Raw genomic sequence first — 23,063 nt, 5'->3', positions numbered from 1 at the left:
ATATATGCACGTGCACTAGGAAAGCACAAATGGATACAAGCACGTTCATATACACTTTGAACGACAGCGTGCTTGCAGTGACTAGTTAACCTGTTTACACACATTCTGAATCCAAGTCACAGGACAGGTTGGGTTTTGTGGCTTTTTCAAAAGCTGTTTCAGCTAGTGATAGTTAAGACTTTTAAAAAGACTAATAAGGATAACTCTTACAAGAATATATTTGGGAAATGAAGACTGAAATAAGTTAAACTAAAAAGCATATTTTTGTTTACATCAACAAACACATAGAGTATTTGTGTGAGGTAGTCTGGGCACTGGAACAGTCCGTTCAGCTTTCCAGTTAGTCCACTGAGTAAAACCCCTTCAAAATTATGTTGTCTGTAGATCTGCTGATGACATCTTCTGGATTGCCACCATCTTTGCTGAATCCTGGCCAGTTAACTAGAAGAACAGAATACACAGGCCCAGAATAATTGCTATGCTAAAATTACCCTCATATTTGAGTACAGCTTCCAGTCAACACATTAAGTGTATTAGTGGCCATTCTTAAAACATTTAGACAAGACTACCATTACCACACGGCAATCTCAAGCCTCGCAAAAAGTCTTATTACCCAAACCTTGAAATCTGTACTTGAAATATTCAATAGTAGGTAACAGTTCTGCAAGCTGATTCTTTACAAGTATCAAAATTGAGCTTTTTCTAGTTGTTCTTTGCCTCTGCCTCAAATCAGAGGTCAAGCCACACAAACAGCTGTTTAAGGAGAGTTATGTATAGCAATAAAACAAATCAAGCATTAATCGAAAGCTTCCACAAAAACAAGATTTAACTAGCAACTCCACACTGTCATGTCAGCAGTGGACAACCTATTGAGTAGGCTGCTGATTTCTAAAGCAGCAAACCTATCAATATGCATTCAAAAATCATCTGGCAGAACAAGATTAGCTCATACTTTTAAATTTATAAGATTCATATCCACTTCATTTTGAGATTTTTTTTTTTTCCTGAATTAAGAACCGCTTCCAAATAAGTCAGTTCATTCAGCAATTGGTCAGTGCAGTAATATACAAGTACAGTAGTATTTAGAGACCCTGCCACCAGACCAGAAACAGTCACTAGTGCCAGATCTTGGAAAAAAAAAAATTGTTTAATAGCTATACAGTATATTCGAGACAATTTCTCATACCTACATCCTAGGAAAACTACCATTATGCTTAAATTTAGATTCCTGAATCCACTGGGGATGTATATATACATTTCTTCTCAGTTATGTCATTCATTGTACATCAATAATTAATTCTACTTCAAACACTCCCTGGCCTAGACCCCCCTCTCCTTACTTTTTCTCTGTCTACTAGTTTTTGGGGGCATTCTTCTGATGTAGGTGAGCAAGGTCCTTTAGTGGTCAGTGAATAAGGTCATTTAAGTGCAGCATTCTTAGGATCTGTAATTGGAGTCCCACTTAATTCATGCTGTCCTTGGACAAAATGTGATCCGCATGGAGAAACTGTGTTATGTCCTGGAATGGTGCACCCAACTGGAGCTCCCAATGTTCTTATTGCAACTGTAGCCTCCAGTTCTGTAGGAGACACTGAGCTTCTAGAGTTCAGCCATGAAATTAAAGACTGGATTCCATCCGCTACTTCAATACATACTTGAATCAGTAACAGAAATGGAGAGTCCCTTGGACACTGATGGCACAGCTACATGAGGTAGCACCATCAGATTTCTGATACACAGCATTTCTGTAAAAGTCAAATGCCAGAGTTATAAAATGCTAGTTTGTAAAATACTGTACTTTTCCTTTCCAGAAAGTCCATGCAAGACAAATGTCTATCTTCTTATCTCATTGTCGCACTCTACTGAACAACAAACTCACAGGCAATCTAGAATGAGATCTTCATTTTGCTGAACTTCAGACCGCAAATTTAAACTTAAGCATTTTCTTTAGTCAGTCTCTATGTACTTGCACTGTTTTCCAGGGTAGTATATCCAGCTGTCGTGGTTTAACCCCAGCCAGCAACTAAGCACCACGCAGCCGCTCACTCACTCCCCCCCCATCCAGTGGGATGGGGGAGAAAATCAGGAAAAGAAGTAAAACTCCTGGGTTGAGATAAGAACGATTTAATGGAACAGAAGAGAAGAAACTAATAATGATAATGGTAACACTAATAAAATGACAACAGTAGTAATAAAAGGATTGAAATGTACAAATGATGCACAGGGCAATTGCTCACCACCCGCCGACCGACACCCAGCCAGTCCCCGAGCGGCGAATCCCTGCCCCCCCACTGCCCAGTTCCTAAACTAGATGGGAGGTCACATGGTATGGAATACACTGTTGGCCAGTTTGGGTCAGGTGCCCTGGCTGGGCATGAGAAGCTGAAAAATCCTTGACTATAGTCTAAACACTACTGAGCAACAACTGAAAACATCAGTGTTATCAACATTCTTCACATACTGAACTCAAAACATAGCACTGTACCAGCTACTAGGAAGACAGTTAACTATATCCCAGCTGAAACCAGGACACCAGCACTCTGTACTGCTTTTCATGAATGTATCTGCTCTACCCATACAGGCATCCAATTTTTATTTTTTTTTTAATGCTACTGCTACAGTACCAAACAGTCTGAATACAGAAGGCATTACTCATTTGGTAGTCTTGGGCTATTACTCTCAAGATTACATATTCCTCCTGTGCTGAAGTAGTTTATGAACAAAGAGACTTCCCAGGAAGTGACAGACACTTTTACTGCACAAGTTCTCATACTGCTGCACCAAATCATCAGCAGCTCTAGTGTTTCTGTGATCAAGATCAGCACTTCATTAGAACATGCTTGGCATTAACCATTTTTTTTGTTAGAAAGAACAGCTACCTACTTATAAAACACTCCAGCTTCAAGTTACACGCTAACCTAAGGGGAACTACATTCAAGACCAAATAATTGCTCTGTTATCATGTTCTTCTTTCTTCCTATATGTGTTCACATACACTGAATTAATTTTTTCAAGGATTTCTTTAACCTGTCTCTCCCCATGTGCCCAAAGGAGATGACAGCTTTGTTCCTGAAGCCATTAGAGCGCTCCACATGCTTATGAACAACATAGATTCAACACAAAATCCTAGACCTCATTCACATTGCGAGTCAGTTAAAAAGCAGCTTCTTCACAGTTTTAAGGTTATGGTGCTAACCTTTATCTCTCTGCTGTAGAAGTGTCCAATTTAGAAATCTTATTTAAAGAAGAGACATTATCTGGTGTTCTGGAGTCTGTGTCTCTGGAACTGTCCAAACAACTTCCATCTGAAGAAGTCCTTTTGCACTGAAGCCCACTAGCATTTTGACTAGCACCTAGCATGCTTTGCTGAAACAACAACAACAAAATAATGAAGTAATTATTAAAGCAAAAAAAAAAATGCCAGAAGAGCCAAATTTTTATTATACCTTCTTTCTTTTCTGTAAGGTTTCTGCAGGCAAAAAATAGTGGAGATGCTTTCTCTTCACATGAGCTGCCTCAATCTTCATACCATCCTTTAGCATATTGAGGTTGTTAGCCTGGCTGGAAACTAACAGGAAATTTAGCGTTGTAGCTTAGTGGGAATGTTTGCATTAGGTATTTGTCAAAGTTACACATGGTTTCTTTAGAAGCAGCAAGCCTTTAAGTCTGTCCAGCCCAAACAAAGAATAAGAAGTTGTCCCAAGATGAACGTGACCCAAGATGCCCATTTCACATCCAGTACAGACCAGGTATGTAATAGCTATTTAAGTTCAAATATACATTTATGTGCTCAGTTACAGCTGTGGTTTGCTAATCATGCAGCTCACATCTGAGCTGATTTTAGCCTGAAGGAGATAATACTCCTTAACCCTTAGTTTTCTGGTTGAAAATAGATCTAGAGGAATTTCTGAATCAACCCAACTGTGCTCAGCTGATGAGAGACCAGACACCTTAATCAAGATTTAGACTAATTTTTTTGTTTGATATTTACTGTGGTGATTGGGGGGGGGGGCGTTTCACTAATTCGGGTGTTAAAACTCTATCTGTCCAAGACAGTCTAGATTTTAGGGACATCTGACTTATCAGAACCACCACAATTTAAACCAGTTTTTCTTAATTGCCTGCAAAGAACCTTTTATGCAACTAAAAAATGCTATACTAGCACAGAAGTTATTACAGAATTAAGTCACATTTAGGTAAGTTTAACAAGCCTATCATGAGCATAACTGGAAAGTCAGCTTACTAACATACAGAGTGGGAATCAAAGTAAGGACATGCAACAAAAACAAAAAGGCTTATAAGTCTTTCTACAGGAGACCTAGAAGTGAACACATATGAACATTCACACTGGTATGAACAGTTGCTTCAAAGTAAATTCAATAATGTTTTTATGGAAAAGTGAGATAAAGTTCATTTAACAAAAGCCTTCCGAACTATGAGCCTTATACTCTTGAGCCCATCAACTTGCCCTCTAGAGATATTCTCTCAAAGTCAAGGCACATGATAAAAGCTTTCTTGCATGTAACTACTGGCCACTCCCACATTTGCCAAGGGATATCACACCTCTCAAGAAACACCTTTTCTGTTCAATCTCTCTGGATTCAAACCCTGTATCTGAAACATATTGTCGGCTGTGCTTCACTAAACTAAGAGCACACAGCTATGCTAATAAAGTTTGTGCATAGAAATACAGGATTTAACATTAGTTCTAGCCTCTTAGCAGTACATAAACCTTGTTGACATAATTTACATTTGCCACAACATTGAAACACAGTGCCACTGGATGTAACGTATAAGACAAGCATCAGTTCAGAGAAGAGTACAAGTCTGAGGAAGTCACCCCACCTGGCTTGAAACTCAGACAAGAGTTTTGATGCTTTTTTTCTGTGTTTTTCTCATATCCCAAAGCATGAGCTAAAAAGAAGGTCAGCTTTTACTGCATTTACTCATGTTGTCTGAGCAACACAACACACAGCTCATGCTGGTACCATGGATAAATGTTTGTTTGAACTGATGAAGAGTTTAAAGGAGCCCACCATTAGAACTTTTTGCCCAAACACACTTGTCACTTCAGAAGAGTAACCTGATTTCCTTAGTTCATCATTATGATAGCTAGGCACGAGCCTGACAGCACACATGCACTTCTGAAAGGCACAAGAGCAGGCAGCTTGGGAAGAAGCAAACAGATTGTGGCAAAAAGACCTATACTTTCAAATGACTGCTCACCCCAAAATCCCTTTATTCTAGCATTATCTAACAACACTTGAAATATTACTTTATTTCTACATCTATCAAAAGTAATAATGGAAGATGAACATGAAGATTTACATGCGAGACTGCATGTCATTACAAGGTGACCACTCACTGCCTTTCAAAGTTCTGGGATGATATCATACATAAACTGTTATTTTGGAAAAAATACTCTCAACAGGCATTAACAACTTATTTTAGAGACTGATACAGTTAATTCCCACTTTCAAAGTTCAGCAACTGACAACTGTTTTTGACAAGTGTAGCTACACCCAGTAAATGGACATCTCCTGGCTTCACATCTGACTGTCCACCTCATGAATCGCAGTTCCTTTGTGAGAGTTTACTATGATCTGCAGAGCAGTTATTTCACGTGTGGTATATGGTATAGGACTTTAGTACACACTTTTGTTTCAAGATGGACTTACTGTGCCAAAGTGTCAAAACAGTATGTTTTTCAGGCTAATCTTCTATGTATCGCGCTCGGTAGAAATATCTAATAGCTAATACCAGAAGGAACCACAATTCACTTTGTGAAGCAACTTGCACTAGAATAAAAAAATGAAACCCTACCAGACTAGAGCAAAATATAGGCTTACCTTTGAACGACTGTATAACATACGTTAAATCAACGTTAACACTTGCTGCATTTTCCACTTTCCTAAATACAATTCCAGGAAACCACATTGACATTGACACATATCCACTCCTAAAAAGACAGATTCACAAATCTATCATTTATGCACAGATGCCAATTATCTGGATGCTAGTATGTACTCTCAAGAAGGGAGTAAGCAAAACAATTTAGTTGTATGCAGCAGCTAAAGATTAGAGTCAGCCCATACTTAAGTTCTCTGAGAACTCCTCCCTGAAGTTCTCCCTTCTTTAAAAAGATCCTACATGCTCAGAACCTTACCTGTGAGGCCTCATACCTACAAAACAGTAGGTACGTAACCGAACATCTCTCGCAGGTAAGCTGAGGTGAATGAATACAAGCAAAGTGCAATACTGTTGTGGGTTGACCCTGGCTGGATGCCAGGTGCCCACCAAAGCCATTCTATCACTCCCCCTCCTCAGCTGGACAGGGGAAAGAAAATATAACGAAGAGCTTGTGGGTCGAGATCAGGACGGGAGAGATCACTCACCTGTTACCATCATGGGCAAAACAGACTCAGCTTGGGGAAAATTAACTCAATTTATTACAAATCAACCAGAGTAGGGTAATGAGAAATAAAACCAAATCTCAGAACACCTTCCCTCCACCCCTCCCTTCCTCCCAGGCACAACTTCACTCCTGGATTCTCTACCTACGCACCCCAGCAGCACAGGGAGACGGGGAATGGGGTTTATGGTCAGTTCATCACACGTTATTTTCTGCCGCTTCATCATCCTCAGGGGGAGGGCTCATCACACTCTTCCCCTGCTCCAGCGTGGGGTCCCTCCCACAGGAGACAGTCCTCCACGAACTTCTCCAATGTGGGTCCTTCCCACGGGCTGCAGTTCTTCACAAACTGCTCCAGCATGGGTCCTTTCCACAGTGTGCCGTCCTTCAGGAGCACACTGCTCCAGCGTGGGTCCCCCACGGGGTCACAAGTCCTGCCAGAAAACCTGCTCCATGGGCTCCTGTCTCCACAGATCCGCTGGTCCTGCCAGGAGCCTGCTCCAGTGCAGGGTTCCCACGGGGTCACAGCCTCCTTCGGGAACCCACCTGCTCTGGTGTAGGGTCCTCCACAGGCTGCAGGTGGATATCTGCTCCACCGTGGACCTCCATGGTCTGCAGGGGGACAGCCTGCCTCACCAGGGTCTTCACCAGGGGCTGCAGGGGAATCTCTGCTCTGGCGCCTGGAGCATCTGCTCCCCATCATTCTTCACTGATCTTGGTGTCTGCAGGGTTGTTTCTCTTACATGTTCTCACTTCCTCTCTCCGGCTGCTGTTTCTGTCCCAGCAACTTTTTTTCCTTATTAAATATGTTATCACAGAGGTGTTACCACTATCGCTGATTGGCTCGGCCTTGGCCGGTGGCGGGTCCGTCTCAGAGCCGGCTAGTATTGGCTCTGTCAGACACAGGGGAAGCTTCCAGCAGCTTCTTATAGAAGCCACCCCTGTAACCCCCCCCCCCCACTACCAAAACCTTGCCACACAAAGACAATACAAATACATTGGCCAAACTGTATTTCAGAAAAGTAATGAAACTCACTGTTTACAAAGTTCTCATCTGCCAGGGAAAGACTGGCTTTACATGTGCAATAGATAGAAATTAATTCCTCTCCAAGTTTCCAACTAGCACACGAATTTCAGATTCAACAAGGCCAATCCTAATAAGAACAAGAGCCATTTACTCATTTTTAACTGTATCCAGCACATTTGTTATATGCCTTTTTACAATACAATGCTAATACAAAAATGCTAACCAGTCAGTAAGTAGTAAGTTTCATTCAGCTGAGCAGATACTGGATATTTATATCACACACAGTATAGTTTGAGAAGTTTCCAGTGACATTTGAGCTTTAAAGTTTCCAAAGACAGAGGTAAACAAGTTTAACTTGTACTCTTAACGGGTCAGATACAACACTTCAACATATGACCTATGATGAAAATATCAACAAGAAGCAGATTCCCAGCAGCTCTGGCTGCATTTTGAAGAGCAGCAAAACTCCTTTTTGCCCCTAAGATCAAGGAGAGCAACAGTTTAGAAAAGGCTCAAGCACAACTGTTCAATTACACCTGAGTAAAGATGCAATTCTTCCTGCAGATTGACCTGTGAAAAGAGTTTACCCTTTTCCAGGCAAACTCAAAAAATATAGTTCCTTTAATAAACAAATGATCTAGTCAACACAGTCTCAACAGAAACTTGCCCAAGAAATGTATCATGACCAGAAAGGCTCTTCATTTAAATGAAGTACTGGCATTTTACCCTTTTACCTAAAACACTGCTAGCTTTGAAAGCAGTCAGAACTCTACGTTCTTCAAAAGTATCTTATGTTGATGAACAACAGAGATGTGTCATCTATTCCCAAATCCATTCAAGAGTTGGTGAACTAAACTTGTTCTTATAGCAGACAAACTGAAGCAAATTTATCTTCTGCTTTTCATTTTCCCAGATGCAAAACTAAGCCCCATTTGCTGCCATTTCTGTCACTGCAAAAAACATCAGCTTTTACTGGAGCCAGAACTTTCCTCATCTTTATTGTGAGATACGATAAACTTTGTTCACTTAAAAACATTTCACATCAAAAACTATTTGGCTCTAAGCCCTCTGCCCATAACTCCTTGTTGTATACCTAACTGCAACTGACATCAAGCTGTAGCTGATACGATTTTTAAGTGAACACATTAAAAAGTTCAGGTAAAAGGTATTACCTATTAGAGCTATTTTTAAACATGAGAGAAGATGTCTTTTAGAGGTAGCATAAGAATTAAATTATTTGCCTTAAAGCGCAAGCCAAACTTTGAAGTATAACCAAGGTGCCCTCAGAACAGTGGTCTGTTACACAGAGCTATTTCGCTTGCTTACTTGAGCAAAGCAGGTAAAGTACTCATTTCTTAAGAGTGAGAACACCACATACATTAGAGTACCTTAATTCCTCACCGTTTCCCCTTATTTCAAGATTCACAGTTAGTCAGCTGGTTCACACAGGTTAAACAAGTTGTTATTGGTGTATCTCCTTTGAGACAGTGACAAATGTCATGTCGTAAGCAGTCATTTTCTCTCACTACAGTTGAAGTGGTTCTCACATTACATTTCACAAAGTAGATCAGCACCCCTGCAATGTACCTATCCACTACCAAGCGTGCTGAGATGATAATTTTCAGCACTAAACATAAGATGCCTGAGCAAACTACTAGATTAAAAGTTTGTAAATACTATTTATCAGCATTCAGATGCTCTGTGCAGACGGTCAGGTTTCACCTAGATTAAACAGCCTTGTTTCACTTCACTGGAGAAAAGGAGGCTCTGGAATAGGCTGACTACATAACCAGAGCAACTTAGCATTGAGTGTAATCTAGTCCTAAATTAAATATTACATCCAGTAAAAAAGTTATGAAACCAAGTCTTCTAAGGCTCTACAACAGTGGTCTTCAAAGTGGGGGGGGGGCAGGGTGTATGCCGGGGGTGTACACCAGGGGGTGCACAAGACAATCCACTGGGTATGGGAAGAAAATACTAGAACTTCAGTAATGTGTATGTAACTTGTAAATAAGTAGATATATACTGCAACTATGTGTTTAATTTTTTTTTTTTCTCTCAGGACTGCACAAAAATCTGGAGACCACTGCTCTCTAACTCAGTAAAAGATCTAACTCTCCAGTGTCCACTACACATCTGATGACATCAAGTAATCCCCGTTTACTTCAGACTCTGCGACAAGGAACATCTTCCTAACTGAAGCAGTGTTGGGTAAGTAGTCTCCTTAGACTCCTTGCATCTGCTTCTCCAGATGACACAGAGCATCTGACCTTCAGGCATATGCACACTAACCCTCTTTGTTCCTTCTCATCATGACTTAGATCTTTAGGTTAACTTCTGAAACAGCAAGATTTATGTTAACTTCCCTTCACAAGAAAGCTTTCAGTTTTGCTGATGAACTGTCTACTTAACTTGGTACTGTATTCCATGCCTAGTTGCAGAGTTGAATGCTTTATTTTTGTTAACTGTATTAACTAATGAAGTGCAACACTGAACTGAGTGTCAATTATCTATTGAATCCACATTCAAAGCAAGTCTTACCACTCTAAGTGATGCTCTTCAGTGGAGGCACTAGCAGTCAGCACAATACAATGTCTAGAAGAAAAGAAAAAATAATATCCTAGCTCAGGACTTTGTATTCCTTCAAGTGAAATCAAAACTGCCTTAAATGTATAGAATGTGACTTCCAGACATGACAGATTATATCCTGCATTCGGCACAGTATTAACTGAAGAAAAACTGATTACACCCTTTATAATTGCATTCTGCTACATTCTAAGTATCAGAGTTGATTTCTTTTAATAAAAACAGTGTCAGTGGCATAACACATATAGTTTTTCTCTCTTCCCTCTACTTATCCTTACCGAAATTCATATGACTACCTCCAGTTTCTGAAAAACAAACACCAATGCCATCTTCTATTTAGACTGCAAGCTAAAACTATCTATGCTAACCAGTAAGTAAATAATTTCAAGTTCAGATAACAGATTTCATACATACTTGTATTTCTGAAAGAAGTTCTGTGGTTCAAAGAGCTTTGGTCAGTCCGATTTTCCTTGGAGAATCTCATTTGTAACTGCAAGACCTATAATTAAGGTTGAAAAACTTATTACTTTTTTTTTTTTTTTAAAGACTAGCAGAGCATGATATAAACTTTATAAGATAAAGGTTTTGAACAATGATTGACAGATCAAAAAGCAGGGATTCCCTTGACACAATGCAGGTCTACTACAACAGTTCATTGTAAAACTGGTCCCTTATTGCCTGCAACAGATATACTTCCCAGAGAACTCTTCTGCCTAAAAGGGCGGAACACCTCGCAGAATATAACCAATTCAGATAATGTGGTTTCATAGAGGAAAATTTATACTTTTTAATCAATTAATATGCATGGAAAGAACTTTACCATGTTTTAACTCCTCTACCGCTACCGCTCATGCTGATGTAGATACGTTGTATGTAGAGTTCTGCTGTGGATAGGCTGGGGTAATGATAGGCATTACATGATATCGGTCTCATCAGTTCACCTATGATGTTAAAACAATTGTGCTCAGCACCAGCAGCTTAGCTTAGAAGAAAGTTTAAAGGCTTCCAAATTCAATGTCTACATACCCTAGGGTCCCATACTGGTAAGTTAAGATTGCTCTCTTCGTGTTGTTTCAGCAATACAGGTTTTGGCCACTCCCTGTATAAGAAAAGCCAGTAACTAACTGTCCATTTAAAACTCTGCCATGTAATTCAGGGTAGGATTGAATGTTGTTGGTGTAAATCTTATATAAAGAACTACCACAAAAAGTGTAACTACTTTCTGCAAATTAAAATAGTCATAAATAGCTCTTACCATTTTGAAAAAAAACAAGAACGTCTTAATCAGAGTAGTAGCCAAAGCGTTTGGCTAGAGCTGATACATTCTTGCTACTAGCATGGCCCAGGAAACCCTACCAATGAATCCCAGCATGTTGGAGTAAATGCCACATCATACAATGGATATGCTGTCATTAGCCTGTAGTCTTTCAATACCCAAGTATATTCCTTCAAATTTACAGCACCAACCTCACAATCTATAGAATACCTAGTACACTTCAGCCTCAAAGTCAGTTATTTTTTCAGTGCAATGAGGCCAAAATTGTTGGTCCTCACAGCGATGAGAAAAAGAATCATTACCACACCACTTCCCAAAATACTGCTACTCTGAAATTTGCCTGCACTGCTACAGCTACTGCTTCATCCAACTTCCCTTAAGAAAAAGGTTCTACCATTCTTCTAGCACTTGCTCTAGTCACATGCGCAAACAGTATTTTCTTATTCCTTATGTATCGAGCTTTTATACTTCACTTGGCATTTTTATCCTTTGTAGTCAGGTTCCTGATAAGCAACGCAGCACCTTGTCCTGTAGGCACTCCCCTCTTCTCCCCACTCTACCCTCATTAAAAAACACACAGAATCTGCCCCATGGGGGTAAAAAACTGTTATTTAAACAGCTATCCAAAGCTGAAGGAATTCTAATGTTATTATTTTTTCAGCATGAGGTACCTCTGAAAAGTTTAAAGATCACAAACAATCACATTACTCACATTTTGCCCACAGTTTAATTGCAGTGTGAGCCAGAAGTTCTCTTTATTTGGCACTAGGTGTAGTGTTTCATCAGTAACTCTGCAGCCTGTAAGAAAAAATGTTGAAGCACAGAACTTCCTAGTAACATCTTGTCCTGGGTTCAGCTGGAATAGAGTTAATTTTCACAGGAACCTGGGAGGGGGCACAGCCAGGACAGCTGACCTGAACTAGCCAAGGAGGTATTCCATACCATGTGACATCATGCTCAGTACATAAATGGGGAGCGGGCTGGGGGGGCTCTCGGCTTTCAGTGGGGGAAGTGGCGGAGCATTGGGTTCTGGGTGGTGAGCAGTTGCACTGTGCACCACTTGTTTGGTATATTCTTTTATTAGTACCGTTGTTGCTGTAATGTCTTTTTTTGTGTTGTCCCAGTAAATTGTCCTTATCTCAAAGCTCAAGGATACTTTTTTTTTTTTTTCCTTTTCTCCTTTCTGATTCTCCTCCCCATCCCACTGGAGGGGGGCAGGAAGAGTGAGCGAGCGGCTGCGTGGTCCTTTGTTACCAGCTGCGCTGAAACCACGACACAGGTACAAGTTGTTTTTATGCTATGCTGGATCAATAACTTACAGTTTATCCTTCAAGTCTATGAAAACAAGTTTGGATTACTTGCTTTGTATTACCTTAAAAATTAGAGATTACACGTAACTTTCAGTATCACGTCAGGTAACTGGTGCCCTCAACAGCTTTTTCATACTTTAGACTGCAGCCAACAATTTTCAGTAAGGCCCTTCCACAGGATTCCGAAAGCTAGGTTTCTTTCGACAGCCAGGAACAATTAAACCAGTGAGTGTTAAACAGTGAGCAAGTCAGGCTTCAGTATTTTAAATTTGGGGTTGGTTTTTTTTGTTTGTTTGTTTTGTTGTGTTTTTTTTTTAATGAACTACCACACATTCTTCTCTATCAAGTGCTCTACCTATTCATCTGAAGTAGTTTCTGTGGCAAACTGGAACAATGTGCACACCCCAATCAAAGAAACATGAAACACAACTTGAAACATCTAAATTTCAGCCCACTCACCACCTCCTCAGATCTCAAGTATACAGGGGATCAGTTTCTGCATCTTGTACAGAAACTTGGGTTGTGTAATGTGCATTCCACACCAATTTTAGTAATATTTTCTTTTTAAAGATGTGTAAATATGCTTACCATTTAAGCTTCATATACATCTTATATCCAGGCTTCTGAGATGTGAGTCATCTCTGAGATCAAGCTTATCAGAAACAGTTGGCATAGACAGTCTTGCAAACATGAGATCAATCTTAAGAGGAAGAAAGTGCCAGCCATTAGAATGCCACACAGTTTGCAAACAGCACACTAGTGGGGGACAGTCATTCAAGTCTAAAAAGAAAGGTTAACATTTGTATTTAGAATTATGTGACTATAGATACATCTCCCGAGATTTATTGACCAGAAGACTCCATAAAATTTCTAAAAGTTCCATATTTTATTTACAAAACCTTCATTGCATCACCCCTTTCTTTTTAAGCTAGGGAAAGGAAGAGGGGTTTTTAAGTTGAAAAAAAGATTACTCTAGACTTAGAATTTTAATTAAAAAGGAACTTAAAATTAATCACAGAATTAAGACAAGTTCAATCACCTCAACTATACTTCAGCAAAGGAGAGAGCATTTTCTTTAGGCAGTAAGCCCTTTTGATCCTGAAGTATCTGGGGTTTAGTACAGTCTGAGGCAAGAAAATTATTCTGTGAATGTCTGTACCAGATAAAGGCCACAAAAAGGTCACTGAATAAATGTCTTCATAATAGTGATACCAAGCAGTAACTTGCTTAGGTATTAGAGCATGCAGGTCTTTATTAATTGTGTAAGAAGTATTCAAGATACCAGGATTCCTGCAGCTGACAAACCTAGGCAGGAGTCAAATGAGTACTTTTACTTTCCATTTTCCAGATTGTTTGTCCCATGACCACTTCATTTTGGATTTGCAGCAAAACATTTAGTCTGCTCACATGTTTCACACAGTGAACTACACTATACGCATCCCTCTGTAGAAAGCTCACTTGTCAGAGCTAAGAAGAGTTAGCAAGGACACTTCCTCTGCTCCCACTCTGCACGATCCTAGAGATAAATGCTATTCAAGCAGGCTACCTTGGTCTACAGCACAGGTTTAGAAAAAGATGTCCCTGATGCTCCCATGCCTGCCAGGCTTCCTAGGGGCTTATTTTCCTATAAGCAATGTATTCTCCTGGGATAGGTTGTGGTCCAAAACAGCACAGTCACAGGTCCCTGGAAAAGTTATCCTATTCCAAAGCACGAAAAAAATTTACTCACTTAAAGAAAAAAAATGCTTACCTCAAGGCCATCAAACTCAAACTTGACAAGTGGTACATATGCATCTTCAACTGCCTGTAAAGGAGAGGATAACTGTGTAAGAAAAAATGTTTTGCTACTTTAATGTTTCTCCTAAACTACGATCAAATGCAGAATTTACACTGCTAACTACTCAGTATAAAGACTGAGCTGCTTCCAAACCAAAAAAAACTTATAATAAGCTGCAAGCAGTATAGCACTAATACAGTACTAATACTAGCATTCAGAAGTTATTTAGCCAAGAGATTCAGAGGCTGATCATGTATTGTAATGAACAAACAGTGCACAATGAGCCATCAGTATCAGAGGTTGTAAGGTACTTACCTTGGTGGTGAGGAAGAAAAGCAAGAGATTTCCATAGCTATCTTACTACTGGTTAACATCCAGAGAAATCTAGAAAATTCTGTCCACATTTGACAGCGTGCACAAGCCTCCTGTATTTTTATTTTCTACCATGCCTGAGATGCTATCAGCTACCTTATGGGACAATTTCCAATTTTGTAGACCACTTGTTAGAGCTGTGCCACAGCCCACTGAGTCTGTTTTCAGGTGGCAGTCTTCTAAACGAAGGCTCATTAGCTATGCATATGAAATCTTTCAAAATGTCTGTACAAGGAAGACTAGGCTGACAGAAACACTTCTCAGGAGTTTGGTTTTATACGCAAGGTACACAACATAGGCACCGAGGGTGATTTTACAAGGCAGTTTTGCACGTTCGCAGCACAGCTCCTATTAACTTTATGTAAAGTTGACTGTGTATCTCTTCTACAAAGTCTCAGGCTGAGTCTCAGAAACCTTTCCACATCACATTCAACTTGCTTAGATCTCAGGCTGCCCCTTCCTCTACCTGCATGCAGTTACCTTATTTCCAAGCCCCTTACTACATCTAAAGTTAAAGCAAGGCTCCTAGGGACAATCTTGCTTTTTGATACTATAGCCAACTCATTCCCAAACCATGGGTAGGGAAAAAGTGAACCACAAAGAGTCTTATGTGATGTACAGTCATTGGGGAAGGGAACCAAAAGCTTGACTTCAACATTTTCATGCTGCGTAAAGAGTATTTTAGAAGGTACTCAGAAACAATTCCCTTTTTAATTTTGGTTTGTAAGACAACAACTACCAATATGAGTCTTCAACATGAATATTCTTATTGTAGGAGTTGCACAGTCTATCAAAGAGAGAGCTTACTCACTCTTAGATTTTTTATTTCCTCCTGATGTTTGAGTTTTTCAAAGAACGACTGAAAGAAATCCTATCTTTCTACATGTCTAGGAGCAACACAAACAGCATCTATGTCAGCACCTGCAAAGAGATTCCATTTCTTCTGTTACCATTGGAAGACACTTTCAAACATTAGAACTATGACCAGACAACAAAAGTTTACCTTTACTGTGTATTTCAAGCCTGTAAGAACCACACATAAATATTTTGCCACCAACATTTGCTACTGCTGAAGGGGAAAGATTCTGTGGGTAGAAGAGAAAGAGTTTTCTGTAGAATGTAAAATACACATTGAGCTACGTGCAAGTTTAACTAGCATGTAAGTTATTTAGAAAGACTACAACAGCCTCCATAAACAATGTCTTCTCCCTCCCGTACTGAGTTGTTAGTCTAATAGACTGATACTGTTTTTCTGAAGTGAGTGCTTGCAGCTCACAAACAAAACAAAAAAAAGATGAGTAATGTAGCAATCATTTCATCAATTTAAACAAACTAAGACCTACTATCAGTCTTCCCTGCAGCCAGCCCACATAAATTAACACAATCTAAGAGCCATACCAAAGGCAAGTCTAGTGTAATAATGCCAAACTAGATTGAGTGCTGTAGGCTGTTTGGGGCAAGATTATTGCCCATTTACCATCTTTCTCACCCCACAATATGTTTTTTCAGCTTTCTTAACTCCTACAAGTCAACTGATGGAGCCAATTCACAAATTTATTCAGTGCCCCAAGGACTTGAAGAGCTTGATCTGAAGTATCTTTTATACTTTATTTCAATGACAGTTATTACGGATCTCCTTGATACTTAAGAAAGTTAAAAGTTCAACTTCAGCATAAATCCTAGTTTCTTTAAAAGAAACAAAAAGGCTTCAGCTGTTTTGATAAGAATGTATCAAAAATCCTTACCTTGCTCTCACCAAGTTCTGAAATCCATTCTTTGACCAAGTTATTCAGCTTACCAAGAATGACCAGCCTGTAAAGAAAACTCATGTTAAGTTTGCCCTAATCGCCCCCCCACCCAAGGAGATCAACAAATTTGACAGTCTTGTTATACCCATGGTTCAGTTCTTCCTCATCTTCAAATACCCCAAATGCTTTCATCACTTCAACCAGCTTCTGAGTATGAATGCAATCTCTATCCTTAGGAGGAGCCAAGCTAATTGGAGAAGTAATTCCACAGTGCCTTTGAGGCTGGTTCTGCAGCCTAAGAGTACTGTGGGAGACAATAAAATACTGAAGACTCCATAAAAGAAAAAAAAAAAAACAAACCAACCACCTTACTGGAAAACACCCTTCCACTTAACCGGTTTCCAAATCAGCTTCTGTTCTTTTGCCCAACATTAACATAAATGAGGAAAAAAAGATCCTGCTTATGGTTTTTAGATAACTTGACCTAACTTAGAAGTCACAACTACTTTTTTAAAAAAAAATTGTGGATATAAGAAAAGATCCAAGTTGCTACCCTCTTAAGACAGCTTATTTGCATTGCGCTAGAGAGTTATAACTGATTGCCAGGAAATGAAAAGGTTTGAAGTTCACGAAGGGTGACACTACATACAGCACAAGTTTTGGACATAAATGTGTTTCATATCAGTTTTGATTTAAGGATATTCCCATCAGCTTCTTGCTAACATTAAACAAGACAATTTAACACTGGCTTCTTTTAGTTCAATGTCTTTGCTGTGCTTCTACTGATTCTGGAAGGACATTATAGTTTATTGTAGAGGAAGGACATATAACAAAGTGGTCTGTTAAACAGAGTTGTTACAGCAAATTCAGCATTACCTTGGTTTCGTTTACAGAAGAGGATGAATGAAAACATCAACCAATCTGCAGCTAATGTTGCTAGCAGAGCCTTGTGCTTCTAACACAGTGTTCAATTTTTATAGTTCAGAGGCGTAGCTGTACATACATCTGTTTTAATCTAAATCCAAGAGCTGTATGTCAGCACGCAGAGCAGCACAAGTTAAGATCTGTTTGTAGAAGGTGCTCAAATCTGCTTTAACTAGCTCACTGCCCAGTTAGGTTGAGCAGGACACCAGGCACCTGGGTTTGGAGGCCCACAGGGTTACTGCCCCTGGAACTCCAAGCACAGCAAGGCATCATTTTCACCTCCAACCCTCCACTTGCCCTGTCTGCTTAGACTTCTTTGCAATCAGAAGCAGCACAGGACTGACATGGCAGGACAACATTAAATTAAAAGCAGCATGAGCTTTTTTTTTTTTTTTTACACCATAGAACCCTTGCTTTAGAAAGGGAAAAATGGAGAAAGAAACCCCTACTTTGCATTACCAGCTGAAAGCAGGAGAGAGAAAGGAGTGGGACAAGGAAGTGAGGACTGTACTTAATGGATCAAGGGTTTCTACAGAAACACTAGTAGCAAAAGGGGGAGACACATTAAAAAGGTCTCTACAACTCATCATGCTTGTCAAAGAGTCCATATCCAACCCCTAAGGCTAAAGGGATTAATGATGCCTTTATTCAAACCAGACATTTTCCTATTTCATATATGGACAACTTCAAATATTAGCTGGGTTAGTCGAGAGATGCTTAGAACTATTTAAGGCATCTGACCCACTTTGGCTGGAATGGGATGAGGAAGTGCTCAAAGGACAGCTTCAACACTTGATTTTAAAAAGATTGCTTATTGCAGCTCCTTATTTCTAATTGTTGCCTTTACTCTTCCACTGAGGAAAGATGGATTTCTCTCTCTCAGAGTAGCTTTATCCAACTATAGACATGGCTTTTAGTCATCTAGTGGGTTCCCTCCGCCTCCCTTCTCTATGAGCTCATTTTTCAAACTTTTTTCTATGCGTTTTCCAAAAAGCTGGAGCGGGGGGGAGGGTATTAGAACTGTAGTCCTATCAACTAGTCTCCCCAGTCAGAACAGCTGTTTACTTGCAAGTGTAACTAGGCCTTGACCTAATTTGCCTTGCCTTGTTTATAGGCATTGTCAATTTCCACTTTATAAGTAAAAATAGTCATAATTAATATTTTCCTTCTTATGATATCATTTTCATAACAAATACAGAAGGAAAGCTTATGTTTAATTGCTGTGCATTACATCTAAATTAAAACAACTACAGCAGCAACTTCTTCCATGTTTTACACATTACTTGCAGTGTACAACTTGCACTTCAGAAAGTTTGCACAACACAAGAATGGGTTTTAGACTTTGCTAGCATCCAAGATCTTTCCAGGCTACAGAAGGCCACCATCTGCCTTTTGTTGCCCCATTCTTCCTGCAGAGGCTATAATTAGAGATTGACATAAAGGACAATATCGATTAGATATAGCAGATATTATCAACAGCAAATTCTCTTAGTCAAGAGTAGATGTTTTTCAGTTGCCTGCATGTATTACTGAAAATTTGATCTCACAACTTAAAAGTTGAGCAAAATGGCACTTGGAAAGCTTTACTGAGAATGACTTATGCCCAATAGAATTTGTTCCCTTTTTGGAATTAAATAAATAAATAAATATCTTACTTCTCTCTCTCAACTGTACCAGACTGCCAGGCATATACAAAGAAGAGATCTTAAAAGAGAAAGTAGCATGCATGGCATAATACCTATTCATCCATCAGCCTTCTGTTTAAATGAGAAGTCTCTGGCAGTTTAATACTTTGCCAACTCTTGCTATGATTTGTCCACCACAGTGAACAGCTCCAACATACTTCAGTTCCAAGAGATCCTAATTTTATACAAGAAGTTAAACTGATTTGTTCCAAGTTTTGTCACTTGTTTATAGCTTCACAAAGCTGCAAGCCATTTATCCTGCATACTCCGAGAGACAACGGATAAGTTCACACTATTACAGTTCAGGGAGTTGCAGCCATCAGGGCAGTGTATGAGCCTTCACTGTGAATGCATCTCTCCGACTTATGAGGTCAGCCTGCCTCCAGCTGGGTAGAAATTTATCACTCCAGCCTTTTCTACCGTCACCACTTGGGAGGAGGAATGAATGTAAATCAGCTCCTGAACCCTCCAAATTGATAGCACAAAACAAAACAAAACAAAACCCCCAAACAACAAACAAACCAAATCCAACCAAGCAAGAAAACCCCCAAACCCTGTGACGTTCACTGAAGTAACACCAGCTACACCTTCCATTCCTACTGCACAAACTCATGCTAAAAAAAGCCTGCAGACACCTGCTGGCAAGTTAAAGCACCTTGTTCCTGATGCCAGCATAAAGATAAAGCCACTTTTTTTTCTGCCTTGAAGCTGGGTTGGTAGCCTGAAAGCAGTGCCAGCATCCCGTATAGCACAGATAATAACTCACCTTCTCTCGAACTTGTTTTATCTTCTTCCACGTACACTTCCTATGCTGTTGCCTCACAATGATGTATTTGGCCTGCTCTTGTCCCTGAATTGTTATTTTCTTGCTTCCTGAATTGGAGATTTTAGACAATCTGTGGAATGGATCCTGGGTTTTGTTCTGGTTTATCTTTAAGATTTTATAAACACAGTGCACCCTTACAATCTATCTATAACACATATCTTCCAAAAGGAAGGACTGACCTGACACTGCAATAACAGATACAACAGACTCCTCTCTCTCCAACTGAGAGAAAGCAGTTTGGCTATTTGGGCTGACTAAATTGAAGAAACTCAAAACTGACATAAAATAGGAGTGTTGACTTTTCCAAGAATTTGCTCAATCAGTGTCAACTAAGTTGTTATAAAAAGAATGTTGGAGGCTGACTTCTATTAGAACCCCCAAAACTTCCTTAGTTTGGCTAAATACAATTTTGATTATTCTAGTTATACACAGTTATTAGAACAGCATTACTGGAATCTGAGGAACATACATGCCCAATGTGGCATCGGACGGATGTTTCGCCTAATACTTTAACTGCCAACATGTGCCTACACCAGGTAACATGATGACATTTACATAAAGTGCTTGTAAGAAAAAGCTATTTGTAAAAAGCTGAAAGGGAAGAAAATACTAATTTACGTCTCCTTAAGCAAGGCGTAATTGTATAAGGCTAAATTTACTTTTCAAATACATTATCTGTTGTTGTCACAGCTTACAACTCTTTAGAAACAACCTGGCAAATTCACGTCAAATTATTAGGGGGTTCTAGAAATCAATTTCTACAGCCCTGTTCAGCCAGAAATCAAAAGGGTGGCTTTCCACCTGAGCCTTTAAATGTTTTTAATTCTGATATGTAATTATGGTTTCCTCCCAAAGAGTTCCTTTTTCAGGGTCTTCTTTTCAATCAGGTACTTGAGTTTTATTTTAAATAATTTTACTGCAAGCACAGATTCCATTTGTTAAACCCAATCCAAATTAGGCCATTTAAAAATTAATGACTGCTTGTATTCTCCACAACTATCTTCTGCATACTTACTTCATTATAAATCAGCTGTTGCAGAAGTTAAGTGCTATGGCCTCGTTTAACAGCTTACAAATAGTAATACATTGGATTTCTGTAGAATACATAGAGTCCCCAGCCTGCTCTGCCACCTGCTGAGCAAATTGTACTGGCTCTCGCTGGATGACCTTTTGGAGTGGAGAGAGGAAAAAGCAAAAAATCCCATTTGGTTTATCTGAAGATCATTTTTTAAAAGACATTCTAAAGTTACAGTTTCTTACCAGTGGTGGGTATTGATTGTCTTTGGGGGCCCAGACGACTTGCTAATGCTGGCTGTCTTTGCACAGGAACCTGAGAGCCCTTGTGAATAAACACAGACAGTTGGAAAATAAGCTCTACTAAAATATAAGAATCGCTGCATATGTTGAAATAAAGCTTACCTTCTCTTCCAACGACCTGCTGGTTGACAGAGAGGAAGATGTAGAAGGTTCAGCAGCAGTCACCAGAGCAGCAGGAGGTATAACAGTATTGAGTGGTGGTGGAGGCAGTGGCAGCTGCTGCTGTTGTTGCTGCCAAATCTGTTGACAGAGCCTTTTTGTGTAGCCAGCTCCACTCTTGAAGTTGTTCACAGCCTGGAAGCAGAAAAACGTTTACAAAAAAGGTAAGATGAAACTTCAGCAGATATACGAACAAAAGCCTTCAAAGAGGAAAACTGCTTGTGTATTCCTGTAAATGCTATCAGTCCTAAAAGAAACCAACATACAGATATTTGAACACATCACATTAAACACTGATATTAATGACTGGTAACTCCGAGTAACTGTATGTAATGTACTTCAGTGTTAACACCGAATTTGAAAGCGAGGCAATCATGTTAAACAAAAGTGTGACCTGAATTTGCCAGGTTGTCTCTAAAGAGTTGTAAGCTGTGACAACAACAGATAATGTATTTGAAAAGTAAATTTAGCCTTATACAATTACGCCTTGCTTAAGGAGACGTAAATTAGTATTTTCTTCCCTTTCAGCTTTTTACAAATAGCTTTTTCTTACAAGCACTTTATGTAAATGTCATCATGTTACCTGGTGTAGGCACATGTTGGCAGTTAAAGTATTAGGCGAAACATCCGTCCGATGCCACATTGGGCATGTATGTTCCTCAGATTCCAGTAATGCTGTTCTAATAACTGTGTATAACTAGAATAATCAAAATTGTATTTAGCCAAACTAAGGAAGTTTTGGGGGTTCTAATTAATTATAAAAACACATATATGATTAATAGGTGAATATGGTCTTTAATTGAGAGCATGAAGCTAGAAATGTTCAATAGTGTAAAAAAATTCTAGTATGCAGCAAATAACTATACAGTTTTGACATTTCACTATTGTAACATCTGAAGATGTAGCATAGGCTGTGTCTTGATGTTTCAACTAGTCTTTTTCCTACTATCTAGTACAGCGAGAAGTCCCCAACCTCAAGGTTAATGAATAAAACACATCTCAAAAAAACATTAGTAGGTTTGAGTTCTGAAGGTTTTAACCAACTCTTCCATGGAGAAGAATGTGGATTAAATGCTTAACTACCCGCTTGTTGCAGACCACCATAAGTCCCCAGAGTTGGCTATATAATTTAGTATGAAAGAAAGGGCTGTGGACAAACTAGACTCATTCAATATCTAACACTGTAATCACCTGCAGAATTAGCTACTCTTCTCATATTCATCCTTCCACATGTCAAGAAGATTTAACTAGACACGTAAAAAGGGGGAAAAGCTTCCTGGCTTTTTTTTCCCTTTATACAAGAAGAGCGCTTTCATATTGAGCGTATACTTAAATATTAAATAGAACTGGTAACAAAGTAATTTCATTATCTCCTCTTTCAGCTTTCAGAAAATCAGATGTGATGTTTTGAATTAACAAACATGGGAGTAACACTTACATTTGTCACAATAACTGTTTCCACAGCAGGGAATAACAGCTGCACAAGTCATTATATCCTTACAAATGAGACATAACAACTCATCTGGTACAGGATCATTGGAGGAGGAGAAGGAGGATGGCTCCTCTGGTAAAAAGGGAGGCTTTTCCTTCTTTCCCCTAGCATAAGCTTCCCTGGAGGAGGGGTGGGGAAGGAAAAAGAAACAA

At 39.4% G+C, this 23,063-nt stretch overlaps 1 pseudogene; it reads right to left on the bottom strand.

Annotated features, from left to right (window-relative positions):
• Positions 1-340: 340 nt before the first annotated feature.
• On the bottom strand, positions 341-22,017 carry LOC138684199 (poly(A) polymerase gamma-like; annotated as a pseudogene).
• Between the last annotated feature and the right edge of the window lie 1,046 nt (positions 22,018-23,063).

Source organism: Haliaeetus albicilla, unplaced genomic scaffold (assembly GCF_947461875.1).
Source record: "Haliaeetus albicilla unplaced genomic scaffold, bHalAlb1.1 scaffold_39, whole genome shotgun sequence".
NCBI lineage: Eukaryota > Metazoa > Chordata > Aves > Accipitriformes > Accipitridae > Haliaeetus > Haliaeetus albicilla.
This window is presented reverse-complemented; position numbering and strand designations above follow the sequence as displayed.